At 36.5% G+C, this 8390-nt stretch overlaps 1 pseudogene; it reads left to right on the top strand.

Annotated features, from left to right (window-relative positions):
* Positions 1–1092: 1092 nt before the first annotated feature.
* The window catches only part of LOC129357357 (nuclear factor 7, brain-like), a 32838-nt pseudogene continuing 25540 nt past the window's right edge, over positions 1093–8390 (top strand).

Raw genomic sequence — 8390 nt, 5'->3', positions numbered from 1 at the left:
ATTCACACGCGTCTGGAAAGACTGTTAAAACAGCTAGTGGTCGTTTAGTCAAAAGACCACAGAGATTTAGGCACTAGTTAATTTAGAGAGTTAATTGAATGTTACAATTAGATAATTTAAATAACTTAGTTCTGTTTTCTTGCCCTTATGGCACACATGTTTCAGTAGTTAAGTTCTTATAACTACTACTTTTTTCTAAATTTTGGCTGTATAAGCTGTACTGAAGGGACTCAGTATTCCTAAAGGGGGGATAGTGTAAGGAAGGTCGCATCACGAGATTTGTTGTTTTAAGTCTGTTTATTCTGTTCTTGACAGCTGGGGTTGCCTTAGCAACCAGTTCTAACAGCTGATCCGTTATGTTTTTACTGTTGTTGGATATGGCACTCACCGCTCGCTGCCCGGACATCGCTGAACGCTGTCCGTGCCAGAGCTAGAGGCCAGAAGCCACACAGTTCATTGTGGCAACAGCTCAGTTTTTGTTGTAATTCCTCCGTGTGCTGGAAGGAGTAAAGTTTCTGCAAGAGACCCTTCGTTTTTTGTCATGTATCTTCAAGTGCCGACACGCCTCCTTAACAACGGAAATCAAAAAGCACGACAATATTATATGACTCCCACTGAAAAAAAATTCCAAATATTTTGCTTTCATGGCTAATCTCCGTATCCAGCTTTTGGTATCAGCCTGTAATGAAGGTCTTCATTACGTGTAGGAAGACAGTTTAAATGTTTTAATTGTTTACTTAGATTGGCTTATCTCAGTTCTTTCCTCATAAGGATTCTGGGAGAGACCAAATATAGAGGGGGAGCAAAGCACTGTGACTTTTAGAATTTATTAATTGGATTGATATTTATAAGAGTATTTATAGAAATGAAATGATTGCTATGAAATGAAGTGTTTAATATTATGTTGAAGATGTATTGTCTTGTTTGTGTATATGTATTTTGTTTTATTCTGCTGTGAATTGAGTCTGATTTGGCTGAAGCAGTGGCCAGATTCAACCAGCAGGGGAGTCTACCGCTTGCGGTAGTCATACTGAAGAGCACCGGAATTTCCTCCTTAGATAAAAAATCATCGCTGGAGCAGACGCACCGTGTCCGGGTCCTTTTATCAAGACATCCCCCTTTTACAGGTAAGAGTACATACATAAATACACACCTTCAGATTGTAAATAAGTTTATTTACTTTCGGAAAGCTGTAAGTTATTTTCGATGTTTCTAATGTTAAAAAATTCCGTTGTTAGTTCCGTTGTTAGCACCGTGCTAAGATACTGCTATCTCAACGCTGACGCCATTGTGTATGTTTAAGCTAAACTGAGATAACATGTTGACGCCATTTTGTATGTTGGAAGCTAAACTGAGATAACATGTTGACGCCATTTTGTATGTTGGAAGCTAAACTGAGATAACATGTTGACGCCATTGTGTATGTTGGAAGCTAAACTGAGATAACATGTTGACGCCATTGTGTATGTTTTAAGCTAAACTGAGATAACATGTTGACGCCATTTTGTATGTTGGAAGCTAAACTGAGATAACATGTTGACGCCATTGTGTATGTTGGAAGCTAAACTGAGATAATAATCGCTGGAGTAAAAGCACCGTGTTCGGCTCTTTTATTAAAATATCTCCCTTTTAAAGGGCATTTACATGAGCTGATAGGTTTTAAACAGCAGGATTTAGACTGAAAAATGTTTTTATAAGATCATTCAGTTTTGTTGTGTATGGAACACTAGTTTCAAAATAAATGATGTCCAAGCAGACGACTGGAACAAGCACATAGCAACATTTTATTTCCAAACGGGAACTCACTTCTTCTTCTGTAGTTACAGGTTCTCTAACCAGACTCTCAAAAACCACGAGAGCGCCACCTACAGAGTTTCATTAATTTCTGTGTCTGGAACACCACAGCTCCTCCCCTGTAAAATCAGTACTTCTCAATCAAGTATACATTTTTCAGGATTTTTTTTTTCCGTATGAACATAACTGAAAACAAGAAACTTCTTCTAACTCTCATTTAGAGTTGTAATTTCAAGTTCAGTCTGTCAGGAGGACGCCGGTTCCTCTCTGGACGAGTGTTCCTTTCGACTGTAGGCGAAGACATGTCTATTGGTGGACTTCCAACAGTTTTTTCTTCCACCTGTTGATCCACACCTTTAGTTGTAACAAGATCAACATCCTCATTCCAAAAGTTTCCTGTAGACAAGTCTGTCTGTGTAACACAAACTGGATTTCCATTTACACCCAATCTGATTTACATGTCTTTTAACACATTTTCCATTCACTTCCACACTGTAAGTTACAGGACCCAAAATCTCTTGTACAACTCCGTTCAACCACTTCTCCCCTCCCCTGTAATTCTTTACTAAAACAGGTTGACCTACTGTGAACACTCTAAGACGTGGGAGCATTGGTTCCGTTCTTTGTTGCATCCTATGAGAAAACTGGGGTCTGATCAGTGACAGTCTTGTTCTAACTTGTCTTTTTAGGAATAACTCAGCAGGAGTTTTCCCTGTGGTTGTATGGGGTGTGTTTCGATACCCTAAAAGAAAATTTGCAACACAGTGCTCAAGTGTTAAACCACCTACAGCTCGATTCTTGGCTAGTGACTTTTTGAGATTTTGGACTAAGCGCTCTGCTAGTCCATTACTGGCAGGGTGGTAAGCAGGTGACTTAATGTGCTGCACTCCATTCTTTTTAGAAAAAACTCAAAATCTTGTGAAACAAACTGAGGACCGTTATCTGTAACAACTTCTTTTGGTAACCCATAAGCAGCAAACAAATTCCTCAGTGTTTCAATGGTTTTGACTGAAGTCGTAGTATGCATGGGAATAATCTCTGGCCATCTAGCATAGGCATCCATAACTACTAGAAACATCTGCTTGTGGTCCTCTGCAAAGTCCAGATGGATTCTCTCCCACGGGCTGGCAGCCCACTTCCAGGTATGCACTGGTGCTGTACAAGGCATACTACGCTGCTTTTGACAAATAGTACACTCACTGACTTCCTGTTCAATGCACTCATCTACTGCTGGCCACCAGAATAAACTTCTGGCAAGAGATTTCATCTTTACTATTCCCCAGTAGAGAGACATTAGGGACAGGTTCTCGTCAAGTCCCATTTTGACAGGTCCCCTTTGACCTAATTCCCCCCCCCCCTCCCCCCCTCCCTCCCCCCCTTCTCCTTCCCCTCCTCCTCCTCCTCCTCCTCCTCCTATTGATTTTTATCTTTTTAAAGAGTAATACCAATACAACAACAGTTATTTAATCAAGAAAAATGTATATAATTATATACTATGTCTACTGAAGTTTTAATTAGATTTGGAATGGAGATGTTGCTTCTGATTCTGCGACTGGCGTACAACTGTGGTCTGAGCTGTGGGGGTTGATCAATATAGGGTACGGCCTGTGAAATCCATATGGTCTCTGTGTTAGGTTTTTCTGTTTTCTCTCTGCTGAATTCAGAAAATGTCGTATATCTGACTTTCTTTTTAAGAGTAATACAGCACCCAACAACAACAACAATTATTTAACCAAGTAAAAAAAAAAAGTATATAATTATGTAGTGAAGTTGAAATAGATTTGGAATGGAGATGTTGCTTCTGATTCTGTGTCTTTATTCAGCCAGGCATAGAATTGGAGGTCCGAGCTGCGATACGCAGAGGCTTGCTTGCTTGCAAGTAGGTGCGAACTTTGCTGGATGCAGACAGAATGACAAATTAGCCACCTCGGGGGAATTCAGAGCAAGACCCTCATGAACCCCGCTGGTTCATGAGGGGGGCAAACCAGAGCGACATCTGGTTTTTGTTTTTTTTTTCTCAGTTTATCGCTCTTTGTCTAAAGTGATTACCTTCAGTTATCTGTGAGCGACACACGCTTTAAACACATTTGAAACTCATAGATTTTTCTGTAACACTCACTAGTGTGATACATTTCAGTAATGTTTCTCATTTGTACATGTACTTCTTAAGAATATGTGACTGTTTGTAAGCAGGCCAACGGGAGGTTATTCAAATTAGACTTTTAACTTTCCTTGGTTAAAGAATTTGTCCAGAATTTTCCAAAATTTATCCTCGCATCATTGTAAATGCTACTTTCGTTCAATTTTTTTTCCTGCTGCTGAATCAACACTGATCTTCCCAGAGCTTCATGCTTTCTCCAAAATAGTAAACGCCGGTATAAACACATTTGAAACTCATACATTTTTCTCTGTAACACTCGCTAGTGTGAAACTTGTCAGTAAAAGTTTCTCATTTGTAATTTATTTCTTAAGAATATGTGACACTTAAACAGACCTTACTGAGACTACTCATATTTAAGTTTTAGCTTTCCCTAGAGTTGAAAGTTATTTTTTCTCTCTTTCTTTCTTTATTTTTTTAACACTGCACAACTACGCTCCGACATGGTAAATTATTTTGTTACCTTTATCATTATCCACTACTTTTGTCTCTAACTTATATGCTGTATGTTTCTCAGCCCAAATGATGCTTTTTTCCTCCATCCATCATTTTACACACTTGAGTGTGTTCAGTAACAAAATATAGTTGTTGAATTTTCCATTACTGAAGCTTATAAATGATCAATGTAAACTTTCAGTCTGTATTCAGATAGTGAATACAATTCCTATTATTTAGATTGGATGTTTTAATGCATGCACTTGGATTTCTATCGATTTATTGAATAATAGTCTGCGTAAATATTTATCAAACTGAATGGCCATTCAGGTTTCATATAATTTTTTTAGTTTGGTTTTTGTTGCACAACTTCAAATATATGCTGGCTATCAACCAACCATTCAATCAGTGATTTTTTTTCTTTTTTTTAAAATAACCCCTCTCACATCTTCTGACAACTAGCCCCAAGTTATAATAACATTAACTAAGTTTTGCTAATGGTGCACTTTACCTAAAAACATATTAAAAAAATAAAACATACTCACTACACAGCCCCTTCTCCCAGAGCTGGTCACAACATGGTGATTGTTTTTTTTTTTACCGTTAAAATTATCTACAGCTTTTGTTCCTTGCTTCTCATGATGCTATCTGTTCACTAATGTTCACTAATGTTCACTAATGTTCACCTCTTGTAAATGATAAGCTTATTAACGAACAATATGAACCATCAGCATGCGTTAAAGAAGATCATATCAGTCAGATGAAGTAAAAATATCATGATACTCAAAGCAATCAAAAATATATTGATCTGAAAGGTAATTTCTCCTTTTCAGGGAGCTTAGACTGAATGAAAGGAATTATTGAAATATACGACAAAATATTTAATTTGCAGAATTCCGATAATAGAACTTCAACTATGAATTGAAAGATTACATTGTATTTATTGACTGAAGATCACTTAATAAATCAACTGTTAATTAGTCATCATACTATGTAAATGACTAACAAAATTTGAACAAACAAGAAACTTGACTACCTCAAGGGATTTCTCACATTGGAGAATCAACTGTCTGATTTTCTTTAGCCCACTAAATTTAACCTTACCAAAGCTCTACAGTAAAGCAAACGGGTACTTAGTTTGAAGCCTGAATCAGATGCCTTCAGCCTTCTGCTGAACCTGGACTTTGGCCGCTCTCAGTAAAATAAAACATCAGACTTTTTAAAAAAAAAAAAAAAAGTCCAAGTGAACATCACTTAATTATCATCAACTAGTTGTTTATACTCATCTTAAACCATTGGCAGGAATCTTTGGATAAAACACACAAACAATAAAAAAAAAAAAAGCTTTATCAGTTAATCTATTTAAATTGAGTCCACGCAACAACAAAAATAAAATAAAAAGTGAACTATCTGAAAGTAGTGAGGATGTTTGTGCTAAATGTTTAACGTTTTAACATGCCCAGCAGACACCACACCATTTCTGCTCAAGCAAACCACAAGGTTTTGAACAGGACAACTATGTCCCAAAAAAAAAAAAAAAAATGAGACCGTGTATCTTTATTGTATGTAGCAAATATTGCTGCTGGTGCTGCTGCTGCTGTAGGTAGAAAATAAAAGAAGTTTTTTTGCAGAGAATAATATTCTGGATGAGTTTAAGAATATTCTTTGCCAAAATTACACAGTGTAACTACACTTGTATTTTATATGTTGCAGTAACTGAATCTTTTGAGGCAATTGGTTTGCATAAATTTAAGTAAATCCAACCTATTTTCCTGCTCTACATACTTAGCTAGCAATTTGCCAGTTAGCTTCCCAGTCTGAATTTCTGTGCAATGTCTTTATTCAGTGAACTCTTCTATCCTGTACTCCAATTCTATTCCTGAACTCCGATATTCTACATCCATTTTGTGAATGTTTTGCTTGCTTGCTTGTTGATCTTCAGCATGCTCTGAAGGCAGTATCGAGTTTCTCTTACTTTAAACCGCCCAACTTGCACCTGATTGGCACTTTAGCCTTTTGATTCCCTCCCAGTGAGGCGGTGCTTCACAAAGCAAATTGATTGTCAATCTGTTGCTCTCTGCCTGGTGGTTGTTTCAGAAGATGAGGAAACATGGTGACTGAGGTTTACAGCCAACTAGCCAGATTATGCAGCTTTTTTTTTTTACTAGATAGCGGTCCTAAAAAACTACATACCTTTAAAATATGAACAAATACGTACAATTCCTTAATTATTTGATTCATGGGTGATACAAGTTTGGTCATTTGGAATGCAACTCAAGGACTGTGGCTTCTTAATGTAAGTATTTCTGCTACTGGACAAGAAACAAGGTTAAAGATGACAGTTGTATTTACTGAGAGCAAGACTATGTCTAGTTATCAGGACAGACTGAGACCTGTAAAAAAAACTGTTGGATCCATATGACACAATTATGATCTTAATATGACAGAGGAGGGAACCGGTTATCTGCTCCAACAATGTATTAGCCTTCAAGGAATCATTTGGATGCATAGAGCAGAAATATCTCAACATCAGATTATTATTATTGTTTTTACTCTTATATCAGTGATTTAAAACATTTTTTAAATTTTGATATCATGCAGTACCATGCAGTACCATGTGGTCGACCGCAAAGTTGTGCGTGAATGTAAAAGTCAATTATTTTAGTCACCCAAAGAAAATTGTAATGTGTTTATTATGAGTAGGATTAACCGAGCTGAAGGGAAAACAAAGAAAAAAGGAGAAATAAATATTCAGCGATACAGAATTGACTCAGCAAATATGAACCTAGGAAATTATTGAAACCTTCAAGAATTTTATGTGGCATAAGATATTTAAGAAAAATAATTCTGATTCCATACTCATGAATTTCTTTATTTGGTTGTTATCTCTAAAATACGTTTTATGTTGAACCCCAGACCATCTAACCTCTTTCCCACAGTTTTTCATTTTGCTCCACTATACTTATAGTCAATGTTTTAAAAAATAAAAAAACCCAGTACAGAGTTTTGAAGCGATGGAGGAAATTTACGTCAATATGGAACCTGTTGAACAAAGTGCATCTCAAGAACAAAAGTTACAGAGAAATATAGTATGTATTTAATTTAATTACATTTTGCTAAGGCTCAGGTTTCTGTTCAGGTTTCTGTTCAGGTAGCAGCAGCTCCAAAGAGAGGCTCTGCCTCGGTGTGGCCGTATCTTTGGGAATCCTGAACGTTTTCTTTTGACGAACTCATCGCCCTCAGTGTACACAGTGAGTCTTGTTATAGTCATCTTAAAGATGTAAAAATGAGTACATTTTATGTTTCTGTTATAAAAAAAAAAATGTCATTGATTCCTTTCTGAAATCGAACTGATGAATTAGCAAGGGTATAAAAAAGAATAAAGCTTGATGACTCAAAGTGATGCAGAGAGCTGAAACATTACGCGATGTTACATGAGTTTGAATTATTTTCAGCAATGCTTGCATTTGCAGCATTTAGGGTAGAATGTCTCCTCTTTCTTTTTTTTCAAACGATTTTCTGTTCAGCGTTACCCTCAGTTTAAATTCTACAGCAGATTTTACACCTGATTGGCACTTTTGCCAAAATCATGAAATTATTTTGTAAGTCTTAAGTGAAAATACGATGCAACTTGTTTTTGCAAACACGTTTGTTGATTTTATTTATTTATTTTTTCCAGCTCATGACATGACAGCAGATTTTTCTGACATCAGCAACATTCTGACTGAGCAGAACAGCAACAAGTTTCCCTCCGTGAACGCTAACTTCACTGCTAACTTCACTGATAACTTCACTGATAACTTCACTGAAACGGATCCTCCACGAGCTGAAAAGACTTTAAGGTTTGTCAAAACTTTAAAAAACTTTTCCCTTTTGAATTGTAGAGTATAACTACGTAATAACTTTCCTTTCTGGTCTAAACAAATATAATATAATATATCTAAATGAAGACTTTTATTAAAATTTATTAAGTACTCTATCATTTGTGTGCGCTAAAAACAAC

This window comes from Poeciliopsis prolifica, unplaced genomic scaffold (assembly GCF_027474105.1).
Source record: "Poeciliopsis prolifica strain line A6 unplaced genomic scaffold, Auburn_PproV2 SCAFFOLD244, whole genome shotgun sequence".
NCBI classification, from domain to species: domain Eukaryota; kingdom Metazoa; phylum Chordata; class Actinopteri; order Cyprinodontiformes; family Poeciliidae; genus Poeciliopsis; species Poeciliopsis prolifica.
The sequence above is the reverse complement of the archived record's forward strand: the minus strand, read 5'-3'. Positions and strand labels throughout refer to the sequence as shown.